Here is a 20630-nt window from a genome sequence, read left to right on the forward strand (position 1 = left end):
ATTAGTTTGTTATTCTGTTCAACAGAAGGTTTTTGTTCCCCCCAAGTGACAGTGGCCTATCATTTTCATTAAGTTCTTTATATTATTATTAGCGCAGTATTCAACAAAAAAATAGGTATTTTTTGGGGGGAGTTATTGCTTACCTCATTAGCGTTTGCCATCTGTTGCTACAATCTCTATCTTCCCTCAGGTCTGGCTGCATACCTGTCTGTCTGTCTGCCTGTCTATCTTTTTCTGTCTACCACAAAACGCTTCCTTTATGATGTGACATATTGCAATTTTCAATACCCTTCCGCTTATTTTAAACCAAATTTACCCCTTTCTCTCTCTCTCTCTCTCTCTCTCTCTCTCTCTCTCTCTCTCTCTCTCTCTCTCTCTCTCTCTCTCTCTCTCTCTCTCTCTCTGTCCTTCTCTCTGTCTCTGTATCTCTCTCTGTGAGGTGAGCAATGCAAAAGCTACCAAAGTGATTCCATTCTGCAGGCTAGTTATTAAATTTGTTTGCAAATCTCTGCCCCTTCTCAAGCACCATCCCGGCCCTTCACAGCTTATAGACCCATGTGTCATCAACATTCAGTCCCTGAGCACACGGAGAGCGAGGGAGAGGGAGAGGAAGAAAGATAAATACAGAGAGAGAAAAGTAAGTGTGAGAGAATAACAGATTATTTCCCTGGAAAACTAGCCCACTGAATATATATATATATATAAAAAACGGGGCACTCTTTTATAATCTCTTTTATTACACCAATTTGTTACTGAGCTCTCGTCTTGCACCGGGGAGTGAGGCAGAGTGAGGGGCGAGGAGGACTTGGAGGGAATGGCGAGAGAGAGAGAGGGGGGGAGGGGGGGGGCTTGATTGGCCACAGCCAGGCCTGATAACACTAATGAAGATGGGTGGCCGAGGCCCAGCGCATCTCATATATCTAATAGGTACGCCGCCGGATGAATATTTATACTAAGAGACGGCAGAGGTGAGAACAAGAGACCGAGAGGAGAGGGGGAAGGAGATGGAGGGGGCGCTGCAACACTCACGCACACTGACACACGGATACACACATGCATGCACAGACACACACACACACACACGGAAATACACTTAAATGCACAACACACACACTATATCAAACACACACACACACACGTGCGGATACACCCTTGAATACACAAACACACACACAGACACTCGCATACATATTTGCACACATACACACACACACACACACACACACACACACACACACACACACAAACCTATGGGCACACACACGTGCACAGATTGCTCCTCTTGTATAGATTGAAGGTTGCAGAGGCATGTGCATTGTGGGACCCATCCCACACACACGCACAGGGAAACACGCACACTACATATAGGGTTTGTTAAACAGCCAGACGTCGGGTTGTTATTCAGACTGCTACAATGCAGCCATCACTGCAGTCGTGTTAAATGTACACTGGAGGCAGCATGCACCTCAGGGCACTGTTTGCTGTATTTCCAGAACGTCGGAAATCACATCCAAAGTGAAATGAGAGGAAACAGACACCGTTGAAATAAGCTGTCAAACGCAATGCCAATGATGCAATTAATTTCCTGATTTTGTAATACCACTTTCGTGAACAATATTCCACGAGTCACTAGGTGGCAGTCTCACGCGGGCCAAATGCAGTGCACAACTTCAATAATGTAGAATAAGTTTGTTACCGATAAAGTAATTTATCTTTAGATTTGTTCTGACGACATTCTGTAATGGCTAGGCATTATAAGAATAACCCTTCACATTATAATAAGCTATCAAAAGCTGTGATGATAAAACAGTCAGGTCAACAGGTTCAAAAGGTTCTTAGCTTACAAAGAGCTTGGAAATGTAACTGGTAGAAAACATTGCATGTATTTTTTGCATTCTTCTTTGTTAAGTCGTTTGTTGGATGTATTTCATTTAATATTTTTTAAATTAACCATATCTGAACCAGAGACAAACCAGGGACTTTGTGTGTGAGAACATGTTCTCCAGTGATGTAAGAGAACATGTTTTTTTAGAAATTGGATACTCAAGTGTGTATTGTAATGTATATATATATATATATATATGAATATATATATTTGTGCGTGTGTGTGCTGCATTCTAAAATACAAGTGCACGTGTTACATATCATTTTATTAATTAGCAGAAACATTGATCCAAATCGACTTTGACAAGTGATGCTGAGAATAGTTAAAGCATATAATCAAAGATGTAATTGCAACAAAAAAAGTTATAGTGGTGCACAAACTAGTTTAAGTTTTAATTTGTGCCCGTCCAAAAAACGGCTTGGTCTATTAAGTCACATTGATATTACTGAGTCAATGACAACTGTCCATGTGGAATTTCCTAGTTTTCAGGAAACACACTGACGCAAACGGACCCACAGCTTGGATGACAGCCAACAGCGATGTGGCCCTTGGTCTGTCCTAACTGGTAGTTGAGCAGACTGAGTAGGTACAGTCATGTTGGCAAAGCGGAGATCTCAGGCCAATTTTCCAGTCCTCAAAGAAGCTGATGCGTACCACACAGATACATCCGTAGCAGTGACCTGGAGGTAGTGGAGTTTATGGGCTGACTGAGGTTAAAACCAGAAGCATTAAATTGCCCAGCTGTCATATCAAATCTCCTGATAAATCAGACGGACATGCACAGGAAATCTGGAACTCCCAGCACACACACACACACACACACACACACACACACACACACACACACACACACACACACACACACACACATGCTCTCTATCACACACTTTTTATATTTATGTCTAAACAACCACCTAATGCAATGATTCAATAACACATGACACCCCAGTCTCACAACAAAATGTGTAATAGCTATGTCGGTCCACAGCAGAAAAGGTATTCCACTAAAACCACGATTATAATAATAAAAAAATATTTGATTCAACAGCGCTTTTTTTTTAAATTCAAAGCCGCTTTACACTGTGGGCCGGCGGTTGTAAAACAGAAAACAGGAGAAGGCAGCAGAGAGAAGATTGGGATCTACTCTCTGCTGGGGGATTTCCCGGGATTTGAAAACCGGGAACGACTCTGAGACACTGATGTCTTGGGGGAGGGAGTTCCGGAGCCTGGGAGCTGCCCTGGAGAAGGCTCTGTCCACAAAACTGTGACGTTTGGACTTAAAGGTGGAGCGAAGGCAGGGGTGGATCTGAGGGACCGAGAGGGTTGGGATTGGGGGAAAGGAGGTTATTGAGATATGGGAGCCAGTTGGCGAATGGCTTTGTAGTCGAGGACCACTGGATCTTGAAGTTGATTCACTGGGAAACAGGAAGCCGCCGGAGGTCCTTTAAGACAGGGGTAATGTGTTGCCAGGATTTGGTGTGAGTTAGGAGTCGGGCGGATGTATTCTGGACGTTGGAATTTATTGATTCAACTGGCACTGATGCCGTAGAGGAGTGAGCTGCAGTAGGCAAGATTGGAGGAGATGAAGTTGGGGATCAGTGTCGCAGCAGCGGAGTGTGTGAGGAAGGGCCTGATCTTTGCAATATTGCGAAGGCTGTAGAAAATGGTTTTGATGGCTTGAGAGAAATGCAGTTTGAGGGAGAGGGTGGGATCAAGGATCACACCAAGGTTGCCTGCCTGGAAAGAAGGAGAGACAGTTTTTCTATCTATGGTGAGAGTGGGGTGGTTGATTCTGCTGAGGGAGGACTTGGAGCCAATGCGGAGGAGTTCTGTTCTGTCAGTGTTGAGTTCGAGGAAATTGAGTTGCAGCCAGTTTTTTTATTGCAAACAAGCCGGGGTCAATGTGAGAGAGGGCTAGGTGGTGGGGGGATTTGGTGTATAAAGGTATTTCTGAGTGGCATAGAAGGGGAATTCCAGGCTGAAATGGCGGAGAATCTGTCCAAGAGGGAGGATGTAAATGAATTGATGAAGAAGAGTGGGCCAGATACAGAGCCCTGGGTTACGCCTTGTGTGACTGTGAATGAGATACTTCAGTTGGTTATGAATAGTGATGAAGGGTGATCTGTTGGAGAGATAGGCCCAGAGCCAGCAGAGTGTAGTTCCTTCAATACCAAGACCTTATACTGAGCAAGATGTTGTGGCTCAGGGTATCAAAGGCTGCACTCAGGTCGAGGAGGATGAGGATGTTAAAGGCACCGGTGTCAGCGAAAGTGAGGAGCTCATTGAGTACTTTAAGGGGTGTGGTTTCTGTGCTGTGAAGTGGGTGAAAACCAGATTGGATGGGTTCAAATAGGTTATTGGAGTGCAGGTGGGTTCGGAGTTGTGTGGCTACAAGGCGCTCTATTCGTTACATTCCATTCCATTAAGAGGAAGGGGAGATTGGAGATGTCTGATAGTGGTTAGGGCAGGAAGAATCAAGACAGGTTTTTTGAAGATTAGGGTGATAGCAGGTGACTTCTGGATGCCTCTGTCGCACATGAGGTAAGTGGTTCATGACTATTAATATGACTTGAGGAGGCTCCCTTGGTCTCCACCTCAGTAGCTGGTTCCAGTAATTTACTGAGCAGTCACAGGAGTGACACATCTACAAGTGCTTCATGGGTCTAAAAACAGGATGGCTGACATTTATTTTATTCTCAGTGGAATTTTGTATAGTTTCAGCATTTAAATTGGTTTTGATAAAACTTCTGGAGAGGAATGTGCACTTTATTGTCATAAAATCTATCTGATCTGTTTTTTATCGTTGCTATTGTTGTTGATATGGACGCTGCTGTTGTTCAAAACCAACGAGGCTGACATAAATTGCATTACCAGTGAAAGATGCAATTTTTTAATGAAAAAAAAAATTACATTTCCAGAAGATGTAATAATGGCCATAGTTTGTAAACAAGCGCATAAGGATATGTGTCAGAGCCGGGGGACAGGGACATCTGAACGAAAAAGTAGCTCATTCTCCCTAATGTTTGAAATACGTATTTTGTAAGAAAAATAAATCATTTTGGTTATTTCTTTAACAGAACATAGCCTACCCAGATTAATTTCCCTCGAACTCCAAAGGAGCATTAAAAAACCCACGAACAGTTGAACTAATAAACTCAACATCATATACATCACTGAACAAAGATTATGACGATAAAAAGCAGATTTCTAGGTAGAAATGTTATCAAAATTCATTTTAATGCCAAAACAATCTTATTATTGCATTTTCCTCTGATAATAAAAACGAATGTCATCCATGTTTGTGTTTCAGGGATAACAGCATCCATATCAACCACCAAAGTAGCCATTGAAAAACATTGTATTCAAACATTTGGCAAGACCTGAAAGAATGTTTGCATAACAACATCATATGCATCATATACAGTCCAATCACTGACTAATATTTATCGCCAGAAATGTGCAATGCCGAAACTATTCAAAATATTAACATTTTCCACAGCATATAATTAATGTCAGCCATCTTGGTGTTTCCTCAGACCAAAGTATCACGTGGCTTGGACTCAGACCTGTAGAAAATAATAGTCCAAAAAAAAACGAGGCATCTCCCGATTTTAGAGCCATTATTGTGAATATAATATGTTCCTTCCGCTAAGGACCAACGTAACTATTACACATTTTGGTGGGAGACTGGGTCACATATGCTGCTCTGGAGAACTGGTCCACTTACCAACCAACATTTCTACATTAATATCAAATTTGCTTGCTATATATGATAATGGCCATTTTTCGTACACCTTCTACTAATGGGATGGAGGTATTCAATGCAGTGCACGACTTGTCCTCTGTCCTACTAGTTCATTCTCATGCATTACTGGACTGGTCTCCCTCCCTTGCCGCCTCCCAGCCAGCAGCTCTCACTTCACCGCATGACTAATCCTTTATTTAGCTTTCCTTTACTCTGTCCACACCTTACTCCCTCCAGCCTTTCATTCCGCTTTCCTTTAGTCTTTGTCTCAAATCCCCGTCTTTGTTTTTCCCATTTTTTTACCGGTGCTAGATTTATAATTTTTTTTACAGCATAGGCATACAAAGAGTACCATGTGGACACAGTGAGGAGCTGAAATGTGGTGTCTGATTTGTTCATCGCTGAACTGATGTTCTTTCTGATAAAGAAAATGTATTCACAACTTAGCTTCATAGATCATTATCTCAACACGGCCGTGTGTACGTGAGTCAGTTTGCATACCGTACTGCGTACATCTGGGATATATGCATTCCAATGGGAAGATTTATATCAGGTGTATATACAAATATATATATATATATATATATATATATATATGTCGGGGAGATTAATGCTATTATTAAGGAACCCAAACAATATTTGATTAATGATTGGAGAAGGACAACATCCCTTTTGGGCCTCGAACACCATTGCCTTATTAAGCTCTCTGTGTTTCCATGAAACTTAGATATCTTAATGTGATTATGTTCATTTCATTAGCAGTACTCACATTGTGAAACGGCGTGAGTACTGCTGGAGAGTGCAATAATTGATTAGATAAATGCCAGCACGGCATAATCAGTGGTTGAGGACCCAGGCAATGGTTCCCAAAGAGACGGTGACTATGGTTTACATAACCCTGCGGCAAACAGGAAATAAGAGACTTCCTGCTGACGTTGGGATTGATCATCATCGTCACTTATTCAAATGAGTAAATAGACGATCATGACTGCTTTAATGAGGTGTTGCACTTTGGGTTTGATGTTATTTGTTCAGTTTTTATTCCTGCACTAAAAGTAAATACTTTTACGATTTGAAATTTAATAAAAGAAGATATATTAGAGAGGATGAGCAGAGGAGGACTGCTTTTGCTTAAAAAAAAAATTGTGGTAAGAGATACCATCCTTAAATTAGGCCACTTAACCTGTAATCTCATGTAAACTTCACTTTTCTCACTTCCTGAGAGAATATATGTGGTCCAAAAGAGGTGACATCAAAGGATGTCAGTGCTGAATTAATTTAGCATTTTAAATAGACGTAAAAAGGAAGGAGTAAACTCAACGTAAACAAACAAACAAAAAAAAGAGCCAAAATGAGTTTCTCAGCATATGAATGAAGATGGATGGACTATTACTATTCCTCTGGTTATCTGCTCCCCAAACTGCTCTCACGGCGCTCTATAAAATATCTCATGTCACAGTCTGCAGCTTTCCATCACCCATCTTCTCTCTCCGGCTCCCTTTCACTTTGTAGAACACACACTCCCACACACACACCTACACACTCTTTCACTCACACACAAACACATACACATGTGCACACAGCAGAACAAGCACATGCACATGCATACAGGTTGGCAGACACTGGCTACAGGGGCTAATCCTGTAATAATCACAGCTTTCCCTTCTGCCATGTTGCTACCATCTGGCACTTCTTGAGAGGGGAAGTGTTATGCATGCGCACCCACACACACACACACACACACCCACACACACTAACTCACACTGATACACCCACACATACACACAGTCAATCTCACACATGCACAATGCTGCAGCAATCAAGAGCGCACTCCTACGGCTTTGGTCTCTGCAGGTTTAAGGTAGGCCTGCTGTTCATGGGTTGTTCTCAATCTGTTATCTGCTATCAGGCCTTCTAGCCAGACATGTGCCCCTGCAGGGTAACCTGGCCCACACTGCTTCATGGCAGTCAGAATGCAATGAGTCATAATAGTACTGCCGGTAACACTGAGAAACCAATTATAAAGATATGACCATGCCTTTTTACGAAATAGTGCCATTTTACCTCCGTTAATGCAGGATAAAGACATCCATGTTATTGCCTCATGCAAATATGCAGGATAAATCATGGAAACATTATCCAACTAAATTGCATATAATTATAACACATAATTCACCACAACAGACTGATCAGGCATAAATACTCACACTCTTAAAAAACATAAAAATCCAAGTGCCTTGAATGTTTTTTTTCCATCCAAGCAGAGCTTTTTTTTTATTTGTATATTAAAATCAGTCCTTTGAACCAGTTTAAATGTTGGATGGGTCTTTCCAGCTGCTGGTTCCGCCAGCTGATGACGGCTAATTGCTTTATCATGTGTGCTGATAAGGCCAGTGGCATGTGTGGGGATGCATTTGGGGAAAAATTAAATGTTTAAATGAGTATCTATCGTTTTATTTTACAGATGTTGGCTTATTCTATTTGCCTCGTGCTGGCTAAATGAAGAGCATATGTTTTATGGGATGAACTCAATGGAAACAATATGCTTCTTCAGGTTCAAGAGTCAATGTAACTTATGAGGATATGAAATCCTCTTAGCCTAAGGGAGCTCACAGGTGTCCCTATTGTCAGATTTGTATAAAGGCGGCAACTACCAAATCGCTTAATTTGTATGTATTTAAATGTTTGCACACATATTGCGCTATGAAGGTTGTGAATAGGCCAGATATTTGAATAAAAAGGTTGCGTCTTAGAAATTGCACAAACATATTACAAGCAATGACTTGACAAAAATAATATTTACAGTTTATTATAAAATCTGTTGACACTCAAATGTGTCGGTTAAACCTACACATCCATCCTCTGTCACTGTTTGATCCACTATGCAGACTTTTACTTTCTTCTTCAGATACATTAAAGCACACACTGCATGACACAGAGAAACTCTTGGCTCTTGGCTGGAGGTCATGGGGAAATGCATATTTAATTCTGATTTAAAGAACCGCTTTCCCACAAATGGCAGATTTAAGATTAAACCGAAGGATCTTAAATGGAGCTCTTAATGGTGGAGTGACTGTGGTGAAGGAGCCGGCTCACTCATTTCCAAGGCTCCTGTGAGGCAGTGGCAAGTAAAACTATCAGGCCATGGACAAATGGTCCCATCTTAAGATTTAGTGGTCTGCCTCATAGGCTAAATGTCGATGCCTTCACTGTTAGAGATCCCAAGTAATGCTTTAGTATGCTGTCAAAGATCGCATTATGGTACAAATGGTCACGTTCTGTTTCAGTTCAGAAAGTTTAGGATTCAGTTGGGGAGCATTTTAGTATAAAGTCATCAAGTCTGAATTTAAAGTGATAAGGGTCACAGTAGCACTGCTAGCAAATGAGGCTGGTGAATCAGCCTCTCTCAGCATCAAATACTAAACCAAATACCAAAAAGGTAGTAAAGTAGGTGACATAGGCCTACTGCTAAATATTTACACATAATATGGATATGAAGGGACAAAGCAGAAGAACAAAGTAAGGATATGTCCATCAGTTGGGCAGAGAATGAGCACATTCTCTGCCCAGAGAATGTTTCCTAGAAGAAAGAGTAAGCTAGCACCATGACATGTGTGGCTCCAGAGAACTTGTCTGCTACCTGGAAGTCAGTCCAGTTTCATCATGCATCAGAAAGGAGACATTGAACTGCTGACGTAATCATGTTGGACAATGGCCCTGTTGGAGCCAATCAAAGCCATGGGGGAGGCTGCTGCTCACAGTTCAGTCTTTCAGAAAGTCATTGGGCCGAGATAGGCGACCACAAATAAATGCCTATTCTTCTCCAGAAAATAACACCAGTATTATTCACAGTGAAAATCATTCAAGTACCATAAAAAAAATATTTATATCAACCCAAGAAAGTATTTCAGATATTTATTGCGTGCATAATACAACAATTCAACTCTTGTGGTATTTTCCCCCTGCAGTGAAAAATAAAAGCAGTTTAGAGTGCTAAACTCATTTCAGATATTTGTGAAACCATTTTAGCAAAATCCACTGTCTATAGTCTAAACCTCTATTGTGTTTGACGGGCCAAGGTGACAGAATCAAAGAGGCAACTTGGTTACACCAACCAAGGGAACCGGCTTTATGCAGGTTGCCTACCCCAAGACCAGCTGAATGAATGCAGTTGGTGGAAAAAACATGAATCATTTTGCTTATGTTTAAGACTGTGAAGATGGTGTTTAAGTAGATAACCAAATTGAAATGTCCACTCATGCAAATTTGTTATTCTTCAAAATAAAGTAAATACATTTATAGTAACTGTATTAAAATATAAACCTGCATCCACAGAACACAGACGAATGGAGACAATGACAGGAAAACAACATAAAACAGTGCATTGTGTGTGTGGAAGGGTTTTCTGCACGTTGTTTTCATTGCATGGTTTAAGTATGTATCCGCATCACATCAGCATCATGATATTGTTTTTCTGTGTGAGCATATAGCATTTCTGTGCGCCCAGTATGGATTGACCTCACGTCGCCCTCCATGCCCTCTGACCTCGACACTAAACCCAGCCAACATGCCCACAAGCCAAATCAAAGTCTGAGAAAATAACAGCAACATATTAGCCTTTTGATGACAACAATAAACCATTTGCTTCCTCCCCACTAATATTTTTCTCCTGCTTCTGGTTCTTCTAGGCTCCTCCCCCCTCCCCACCCCACCCCCATCTCCTTCTCCACTCCACCTCTACCCCCCCCCCCCATCCCCCCTTTGTCCCCTCCCTCTCGACTTCTCTGTCCATCCTTTTTCCTCTTCCACCTTGTACACAATAATGGGGCTAATTGCGCCGGAGGCGGCTTGGCCGTGGTTCCTGCTGCACCGCCGTCTCCACCACCGAGGCTCCCCTGACACCCCGTACTGCCTGGTCCTGCTTCTCCCTCATTGACACAAAAGCACAGCAGACACATGAATACGCTCCTGGGCTCCCGCGCGCCGCTCTCCGCCGAGCGCCGCTCATACCTCGTTAGAGGAGAGGCTGTTAGAGGCCGCTGTTCTCGCCGTTTGTGCTGGGAAATGCCGAGCAGGGTGAATTCACTTTGCTGTTTGGATTTTTGGTTCGTGGTGAGTTGATTTGTGGAAGGTAGGGAAGGGATATTTGAAGAACAATTACCGTGTAGCCCGCTATCAACTCAGCTCCTATTTTTCTCTGCAAACCTCCTTCAGAGTGGTGTTCAGCATCGGCAATGTTCTGCCCGGTTCTTACAAATCTATGCAAATGGAGACCGCTCTCATTTTCAACACTGTCTATGGCCGCAGTTAGTCGTTTATATAACTTACATTTAACATACATATTTAGGTTATAGATTTCATAACCTCGATACATAGTGGCATGTACGTGCCTAAAGAAATGAACGAGACATAACATGTTTTATTTTGAATAGAATTTCTTTCCTTTCTTCTCTCTTTCAACCTCATTCTCTCCTTCCCCATCAGAATGAGAAAAATAACAATGAAGCAGGGTCTCATGTATGTCCCCAGGGTTGCCATAACGGAGCGCATGCCTATCCGTCAACCTAACATCCCATTGTTATTGACCATCTGAGAGATCATTATGGGTGGGTTTGTCTCTGCATACACCCCAGACCGACGATGGAATCAGCCCCGGGACAGCTCGTAAACCTGGAGTCCGGCCCGTAATGAACATCCAAAGGATTCAGCCAATAAGGGACGGGGCATGGCATACGGGTGAGGGGCTGGGGGGGGGTAACACATTAAAGACTCATAATCAATACGAGCACTGTGGCCTAAGCATGAAGGAAACATGACAGAGGTACAAGGTATACGCATATGCGATGAAGTCATGTCATAAAAAAAGGTAGCCATTTAATGCAGATAAAATGGAATTATGTCTCTCAGGGGCTGTTCATCATTACACAGACAACACAATAACACAGAGGCACATAGCCAGGGTGCCCACAGACAGACGGACTGACGGACGGACAGGAAGATAGACACATAGATCTATAAATGCCCAACTCCAGAGGAACATCATAAAAGCCACCAGGAGCAGAATGTGGACAAACACAGAGCACGATCGGCAGTGAAACTTTTTTTCATTCGCAGGCGCCCGCTTCTCCCCATAGTGGGCATAACTCTTGCTCGGAAATAAATATCGGACGTGGTGCTTCCTCCACTGTGGTGCGGTGGACAGGAAAACAAAAATCCATTTCTCTTTCCGTCTGTTCTCTGATGCCCCCCCCCCCCACCTAAATCTCATCTGGATTTGTCATAAAAGCGACGACAGGCGGCCCACGGTAAAGCGAGAGGCTTATATCGGCGTAAGGCCCGGCAAACAGACCCAGCATGGGCCCTTTGCTTTCAACACTCGGTCAGGGTGGCCCAACCCTCTCCGTGCCAATGTATCTTCTGGTGTAATCGTATGTGAGACAAATGTAATACGCACAGTTTTACAACACAAGTCCACCAAGTCCGATTTTTTTGTCAGAGTAATATTGTTGCATAAAGTTCTGTCGTCTCTTTTTTTCTATTTGTTAGCCGCTTTAGCTTATAGTGCACTTTAGCTTGTTTGTTGTTGTGGACATGTGGGAGGAAAAAATTTTGTAGGAGCACTCTGCGTACATTTTTGACACAACATGCATGTTGGTAAAACATTGACATATGTCGACAGCCTGTGAAATTGAAACCGTTGGATGTTTAATAAAATAATAATTGGAAAAAAGCCAACCAAATGACTCACATGAAACCCAGCCGTTTTTAGCCATGTTTTAATTAGCCCCATAGTTTTAATTATTATGTCCACTAGAAAGGCCCTGCACCTAGTGGTTACAGGGTACAGGATTTATAATTAAATGTGTTTTATGTACAAATACAAACACATACTTTAGGAGGAACATCTTATGAGACTACTCCATTTTCATCCGCCTCCATATCTCTGTCGAGATTTATGTTTACAGGCACCACATGAAACGCTACATAAAAGCAATAGACTGGAAGGGAGATTTTCGTCTCCACCAGGGGTGGGACCTGCAAAATGCACTTTCACACAAAGTTTTTTATTTTCGAGGTTCAAACTTCCATTTAAAAGCATTTAAGAGCTTAAATGACCTAAAACAATATTATATTTGCAACACTTGAGCAACACCTTGGAACTATAGATGTGAGAGGCTGAGGGTCATGTGTGGGTGAATGTGGGTGTATGTGTGTGTACCTGTGTTTGGGGCATGCGTGCAACTCAAAAATTTACCTTTGTGACTGCTTCACCCCACTGTATATCTGGCTTTATAATGTATTTTTATTATTTTGTAAATTAAGTCATTTTTTGTTTATTCATTAAATTGGAAGAGGGGCTTATTCATGCACAGTTTGCTATAGTAGCAAAGGATCCCTCTCATAGTGTCTCTCTATACTTTTTCACCTTCATGTCTATGTATCCCAAGGTTAAACACTTTGGATGCAGAGCCCGTCTTCTTTTGAACAAGACAAAGGAAAACATCATAGAGAAGGCGCTTTTATTGTGATGATTTCTCTGTTTGAAAATGAAACGGAAGTGAAAAATGACCTATTGAGCGGAGGAGGAGCAGTTTTTTTTTTTATGAGATGGCAAATTTCCCTTTGAAGAAGTCAGAGAGGACTTCTACATCTCACCAGTCTTCCCATTCGTGATATACCTGACAATTGAGGGGAACATCCCTTTTGTGAACCTCAAACTTCCCCTAACCCCATATAACTTTCTGTTACACCATCATACTAAGTTGTACTTTATTAACTTTAGACTCGCTGCACAAAATGTGTGTTCAAGCAAATGACAGCCGGGCTACGGCTTATAAGCTCCAGCTGCTCTGCATTTTAAACCAAGGGCAAAAAGCCAGAAGATGTCTGGAAATACAGAAGAAAGGATGGACAGGGAAAAGACAGCAGACCCATCCATGACCTCCACACACACACACACACACACACACACACACACACACACACACACGCGCACACACACACACACACAAACACACACACACAATCAAACAACCATTATTGCACCGTACAAAACCATACTGCTTTGCCAGCATAGTTTATCTCCCACAAATGGAAACATCTCTAAATATCTGGCTACATTAAAACACTTCGGAGATCTGCACACAAAGAAACACAGATATAGAACATCTTGGCGGTAAAATGGTAACATATAGTAGCAAGTTACATATGGTAACAATTGAAGCAAGTTGGGTCAACTTCTGTGTGAAAAAAAGTCCAGGAAGACAAAATAGGTTAATTGCATAATTTTTTGTACTCTGGTGAAACTGTCTTTGATAATCCAGTCCAAACAAACTTCAGTTGGTTGTTATGGAATTTGATACATGGTTGGAGGAGAAAAAAAATGAAAGGTTTATGACTGCAATTTTTATAACCTCTGCTTTATTTCCGGCTGTACATTATAGAAGTGCTTAGCTGAAACAGCAGCGGACAGTTTTATTAACTGCATCTTAAAATAAGAACAAGTAGCTCGGAATTAGGATAATGGAGGGGGGCTGGAACAAAGCGCCAACGCTGTCAGTTTGTTTACGAGTTTCCGTCGGTGTGTTCCGGCCTGCCCTCTAGCATCCAGAGATCCGCCAACGCCAGCCTTTTAATTCAGCGCTGGACGGAGAGATGCTGAGATTTGATCCCCATCTCCCCCACTTGAGAAACGGCAAATTGACACGAAAGTACAGTGGTTTCGACAAGTGCTGCGCTTCGGTCGACTGGGAAATTCATTGATAGATGTCCTGACCCGCCAAAATAAAGTTGTTTCTCTTGGACTCTGTATTACACACACACACACACACACACACACACACTCATGCAGAGTTGTCATCCTCATCATCGCCAACCTCATTTATCATGGACGTATTTCTTATTATTTGGTCTGTGGGTCAGGGACCCTGTAGATTTCACAGGTCTCTGGTCTTAATCAAGATCAATTCTATTGAATGTCATCGGAGCCCCGGCCCTTTTATTAGATAATTCAATTTGGGGGCTTGCTGCTGCTGCTGCTACAGAGCGAGCTGGAGGGAGCCAGCAGCACCTCTGGTCTTCAGAGACGAGCTGCTGCCAGCGCTGCCGGAACGTGACAAGCCAGAACCCAAACCGGAAGCACTCTGAGGACATGACACAAATGATTTTTCAAGACTCATTTGAACCCAGAGATTTGTATTTTGATTTTTCCAATAGTTATTGAAATGTTGGTTTTATGCCTCTATTAAAAAGTCTTTGCACCATTGACCTATACGCTTACTTTGTCGAATATAACCCATGTGTGCGTGTGTGTGGGTGTGTGTGTGTGTGTGTGTGTGTGTGTGTGTGTGTGTGTGTGTGTGTGTGTGTGTGTGTGTGTGTGTGTGTGTGTTTGTGTGTGTGTGTAGGTGTGTGTGTGTGTCCACATTTAACTTTAATACTCATGACGTGCCCTTTCTTATGCTTGGCTGCTTTTAATGGTCACATAACCACATAGGTAAAAGGTGATGTTCAACCTGAAAGTGAGTGCTATACCAGTGTAGCAAGCATTCTCTCTCTCTCTCTCTCTCTCTCTCTCTCTCTCTCTCTCTCTCTCTCTCTCTCTCTCTCTCCCTCTCCCTCTCCCTCTCTCTCCCTCTCTCTCTCTCTCTCTCTCTCTCTCTCTCTCCAATTCATCCACCGGTCCCTTGAAGTTCAGTTGCCAAGTTACGCAAGATTCCTGATTTGTGTATTCTTTGAAACCTGAATTTATTGTAAAAAGTAGATTCTCATAATGTGTTCTTGCAGAGCAGCAGAACTCAACCAAGATCAAAACACAGCTCAATCGCTTTAAAGTTGTACAGCAGCGTACTAAATCTAGACATGATAACAGGATACAGAAGATGAGAACGGTCCGGACAGGAGAACCAACTCTGCATACTTCTACATCATTGAGTCTTCTTAAGTCAGTTCCTCAACAGATCTGCACAAAACGAAGAGTTCCCCAGGTCTATTTCAGTCTACGTCTCGCTGCTTGCTCTGTGATGGTGCATTGGCTGCTATACTCACTCTTCCCTGCGGGGGGGGGGGGGCTCGTATCTCAATTCAACCGTGGCATTGGACGGCTGGACATTAGCATTGGTGCGAGGTAAAGTGGACTAATGCTCTGGCGTTATCATCCTGCTACGGAGGTAGGTGGGGTTGGGAGGGGGTCTTCGAGCGAATGCAGGCGGCTGGTGCTGATGAATGAGTGGAGGCCATGAGGGCGGCCACGGGTGGCCCAAGGTGATCTAAGCCTCCTGTCGGTAGACAGAGCACTGCCGTACGTCTTTGTTAACGGGCGGGGAGGAGTAACACTGAGTAACAGGACTGAGTAACCGGGAGGACTGAGTAACCAGGGGACTAATGGCGGTTAAGCCCACCCTAACGGCTCCACATTGTTAGCTGCTCCGTTGTATTTTCTTTCGGCCACATTAAGTACATAGACCCGATATATATTCCCCTCAAAGTGGAGGGTGTTTACTGTCTCCTAGCAGCAGCAGCCCTGTGTTGTGTCTCGTCTCCGGGGGGAGCCGAGGGCTTCCGTACACGTCGAGCGCGGCTCTCATTAAAAAGGCCTCTGACGCTGAAGGTTGTGTTGTCGTCTTTCTAAACAAAGTTTGGGATTAGTAAATAAAGAAATAAGGAGATAACAACTTGTGCGTGTGTCTGCGGAAAGGGCCCCATGCGAACGCAACCTCGGTGTGAAGCCGTTTTGAACGGAGCGCTGTAAACGAGGTCCCCGCCCGCTCTGTCTCTCGGCAGGCATGTGGCTATAAATACCGCAGGCTCGATGGGTTCTTGAGTTGTAGACGTCGGATGTGAGATGAGATAGAATCGGGAGCTGACTTAAAAACCTTAGGATTGATGGGATGGAAAGTTTGGGAAATATGTGGCTGTGGATTCATAAGACCCAGGAGCCAGGTCTGAATGGTCTGGATATGTGGCTCATTCATAGGACCCAGGACCAAGGTCTGAATGGGGGCCAGGGTCAGGCAAGACCTCCACATTGAGCACACTTAATGAGTTAATATCACAGGCACCAGTCAACTCATGCAGCGAAATACCATCTGTTATCTTAAATCAATTGTTCAGTATTTGTTTTAGCTGCATTCATTCATCGGATTAGTTGGCTCTGTTTAACCAGTTGACCAGTATATTTGAGCATAAATTAATTTGTGTGTGTGTGTGTGCGTGGGTGTGTGCGTGCGTGCGTGCATGCGTGTCCGTGCTTAGTAAATGGAGCAAACAGGGATTGAAAGAATAATCGGCATGAATACAGGACATGAATTTGCTTATAGGTAAAGAGGCAATACATAATTCATAATCTTCATTCATACAGGATTTGTGTGTGAGCGTGTGCATGTGTGTGAGCGTGAGAGTGCGTGAGCATAAGTGTGTGTTGGATGTCAGTTTCAGCGGAGTGTCTCGAGCCACGGTACTCCACATCCAAGCACACATGAGCCAGTGGATATCACAGCCTAAGTATGTAGCGGTCTTCCTCTGGGAGGGAGCCCTGTTTAAATGTGCATGCCTGTAGAGAGCATCATAACACATTCACATCACTCTGGCCAACAAGCTTAGGGGCCAGCTCTTGAGTTGAAACAACTGTATAATTTCTATGTCTCACTGTGTGTGAGTTTTCTCAATGAGGTCGTCAAATCTCTAGCTACTCCTAGAAAGGAACGATCACACTGATAGTGTGTGTTTGTGTACGTGTGTGTGTACATGTGTGTGTGTGTGTGTGTGTGTGAGAGAGTGAGCGAATGTGTGTTTTATTTGTGTGTCCTTTTCCTTCACATATTTTTCACACATTTAGCTGATGCCAGATCAAGGGAAGCCTTGTATTTCATTAACGTCTTTAATATAAGTGTGTGGCCGTTTGATCCAGAGAAGTGTAAAGGCCAAATGCAACATTTTCAGCGAAGAGTTTTGAAACCTAAAAATATAAACCTTAAGTTTGACCACCATGAACAATGAAATTCCAGGAAAAAAACCTGCTAAAATTTCCTCGAAAAATCCTCACAGCTTATGCAATTGTCATCAATCAAAACAGCTTGTCTTTTTGTTCGCCAGCAAATCAGCTTGCAATTTAATTCGGCAGCAAATCCACATAATATGTAGGATTCTGCTGAAAATGTTCCATCAATAGCAGCAATTAAATTCCAAATGGATTATCTAACTGCTTCCATTCCAACCGTATTTTTTTTAATTCTTTTTTATAGAACTACAGGAATGTAAGTGCATAAAAGTAAGTGACTCCGTCTCCGAATCTTCGCTTGCTTTGATCCTTGGAGACTTCAATGATTTGTTCTTGTATTCAAATTTCAAATAGGTCCGTTCACCAGGACCAGCAATCGTTGCTTTAACATGGAAAACAGATGAAAAGACCAAGGTATTCACGTCCAAATACCCTCCGTACTGCCCTGAGGGGGCACTGCAGTCCAGATACGGTGAACAAGGGCTTGTCTTGGCCAAAAAATCACCACCCTTTAGTTATGAAGCAATAAAGCACATTTAAACAAATAAAACCATTCATCTACCAATGTATGCATATTTTAAAAGAGTAACTGGAATAGCGGCCTGACTTTGCGAGGCAATGTTGTATAATCACACACATACAAAGAAAAACCAACCATACTGAACCAGAAGTGTACATGAACAAAAATTTATTTGGACTCAAACACGTCCCAATGCTTACTTCATTCACAGAATGACCTCCAGATGGAAAAGCAGCCACACGTGTGGAAACTGTGTACGTGTGCATCGGCGTTCGGGTCTGCCGTGAGGTAAAGCACTCCTGGCCGTCACACAGTTTTGCACTTAGATGGATGACGTACATGCGCGAATGCATATGTGGACTTACAGAAGCGTGTGACGGACAGAATGAGGTCACCTCTGATGGGGGGACCTGAGTGCGAGGATGCCGACCTCCACATACCACTTTGGCTCGTTACCCAGTGTTTCCCCTGCATACATCCAGCAGTACTGCAGTAACGCCGCTGGAAAGATAGTGCCACTGCAATCAGCCATTTGAAAAATAAACCATTTTTTATTTGAAATTATGTTGAGCGTCCTAAATGTTTTTTCCCAAAAAATGGATTCATTTCCAAATATAAATATCTTAAGTGCTCCCTGCTGACAGCAAATGAATGTTCTACTACAGAAGGATAAAAAAAACACATAGGAGGCAATAGCCAATTTTCGATTTTCACCAAATAGGAAGTATGAAGAAATAAAATGCAACATATGAGGAGACTAAATAATAAAAAGTATGTCTCGTATTTCATTCAGAAACTAGAGTGCGATGAAACCTAGACACTACAATTTGAAAAACTGTTTTTGCAATCATAATGCACAAATAATGTCACCTGCCAACAACCATGCTATGTACCTCACACACACCACAACCCATCTGCTGAAAAACATCTTTACTTTTCTCAAGATGTCTTCTCATCATGTTACCTTCCTATCTATGCCTCTCCCAAGGCCATCCCGACCATCATTGCAAGTCCTTTGTTTGTGCGTCGGTTTGTCTTCCGATGAGGCCCGTCACACCGTTCTGTGCCTGTGTGTGTACGTTACGCGGTCGGCTTGGCGATAAGATGTCCGCCCTTGGCGCTTCTAGCTGCTTCTTGTCCCTTTTAATTGTCGTACCACACGGTGATGAGGTCAACAACACCCCCACTCTCACACACATGCACACACACACAAACATGAAGCGGCACACACATGGACACATGGACACACGCAAACACACACAAATACAGACACAAACAAACACAAACACACACACATACATGCACACACGCACGCAAGCTCACAGAAACATGCACATCCTGATGACACATACAGTAATCATACAGATAGACAAAGGCAAGGCACTTATAGGTCCATGGCACACATACAGACACACCTACACTCAAACAGACGCACACACTAACATTGTCAACAGTATTGCTTAAAGCAGTGAAGCTCAACGTAATTGAAGCCGCCTAGAGGGTACATAGCTATCAGTATGTTGCTGTGCTTAAGTGTGTTTGATTGGGTTAGTGTGTTTACACTTAGATGCATGTTTGTCCAAAATAATGTCTATAGTGTGTGTGTGTGTGTGTGTGTGTGTGTGTGTGTGTGTGTGTGTGTGTGTGTGTGTGTGTGTGTGTGTGTGTGTGTGTGTGTGTGTGTGTGTGTGTGTGTCAGTGTGTGGGTGGTTGTGTGTGTGCGTGTTTGTCAGTGTGTGCGTGGTTGGATGCGTGTGTGTGTGTGTGTCAGTGCATCAATTATTCCACGACTGGGTATCAGAAAGGTGGTTCAAAGTGTTGACCTAAACTTGTCGGATCCACTGGGAGTACGGCTCTATTTACCTCCTCTAACCCGACTCATCTGTCATCCCCCGGTCTTCTTATTTCCATTCCCTCTTTCATTTTGATTCACTTTCGCTTCTGTTTTTGAACATTGTTGCCTTGTTAGGAGCCAATTGAACTGTAGATCGAGTTGAACCATGCCTTTGTTAACAGGCATGAATCACACATAAAGGGTGAAGAAAATAACCATAACCATTTTCTATTCATCTCCCTCTCTCTGTTATCTGTCCATCACACACACACACACACACACACACACACACACACACACACACACACACACACACACACACACACACACACACACACACACACACACACACACACACACACACACACACACACACACACACACACACACACACGCTTCTGATGAGGTGCACTTTCTCAAAAAGCTATTTTCCAGGAAAAGATGTGAAAGCTAGGGCTATACAAACTCAAAGGAAGTTTTTAGCCTGAAGTAGGCTTAATTAGGAATATAGATCAGCCAATAGGAACATGGATTAGGGCTAAGAGGTTACTTAAGGTGGAAAGTGATTTCCTTTAATAGAGAATATCAAACACACACACAAACACACACTATCAGTGTGATCGTTCCTTTCTAGGAGACGCTAGAGAT

At 42.9% G+C, this 20630-nt stretch overlaps 1 long non-coding RNA gene across 1 annotated transcript; it reads left to right on the forward strand.

Moving 5' to 3' along the window:
- Window positions 1-15654: 15654 nt before the first annotated feature.
- Window positions 15655-18669, forward strand: LOC132474006 (uncharacterized). The gene is made up of 4 exons (XR_009529542.1): window positions 15655-15799; window positions 17983-18042; window positions 18360-18436; window positions 18516-18669. It is a non-coding gene; the product is annotated as an uncharacterized LOC132474006 (long non-coding RNA).
- Window positions 18670-20630: the final 1961 nt, after the last annotated feature.

Source organism: Gadus macrocephalus, chromosome 16 (assembly GCF_031168955.1).
Source record: "Gadus macrocephalus chromosome 16, ASM3116895v1".
NCBI classification, from domain to species: Eukaryota; Metazoa; Chordata; class Actinopteri; order Gadiformes; family Gadidae; genus Gadus; species Gadus macrocephalus.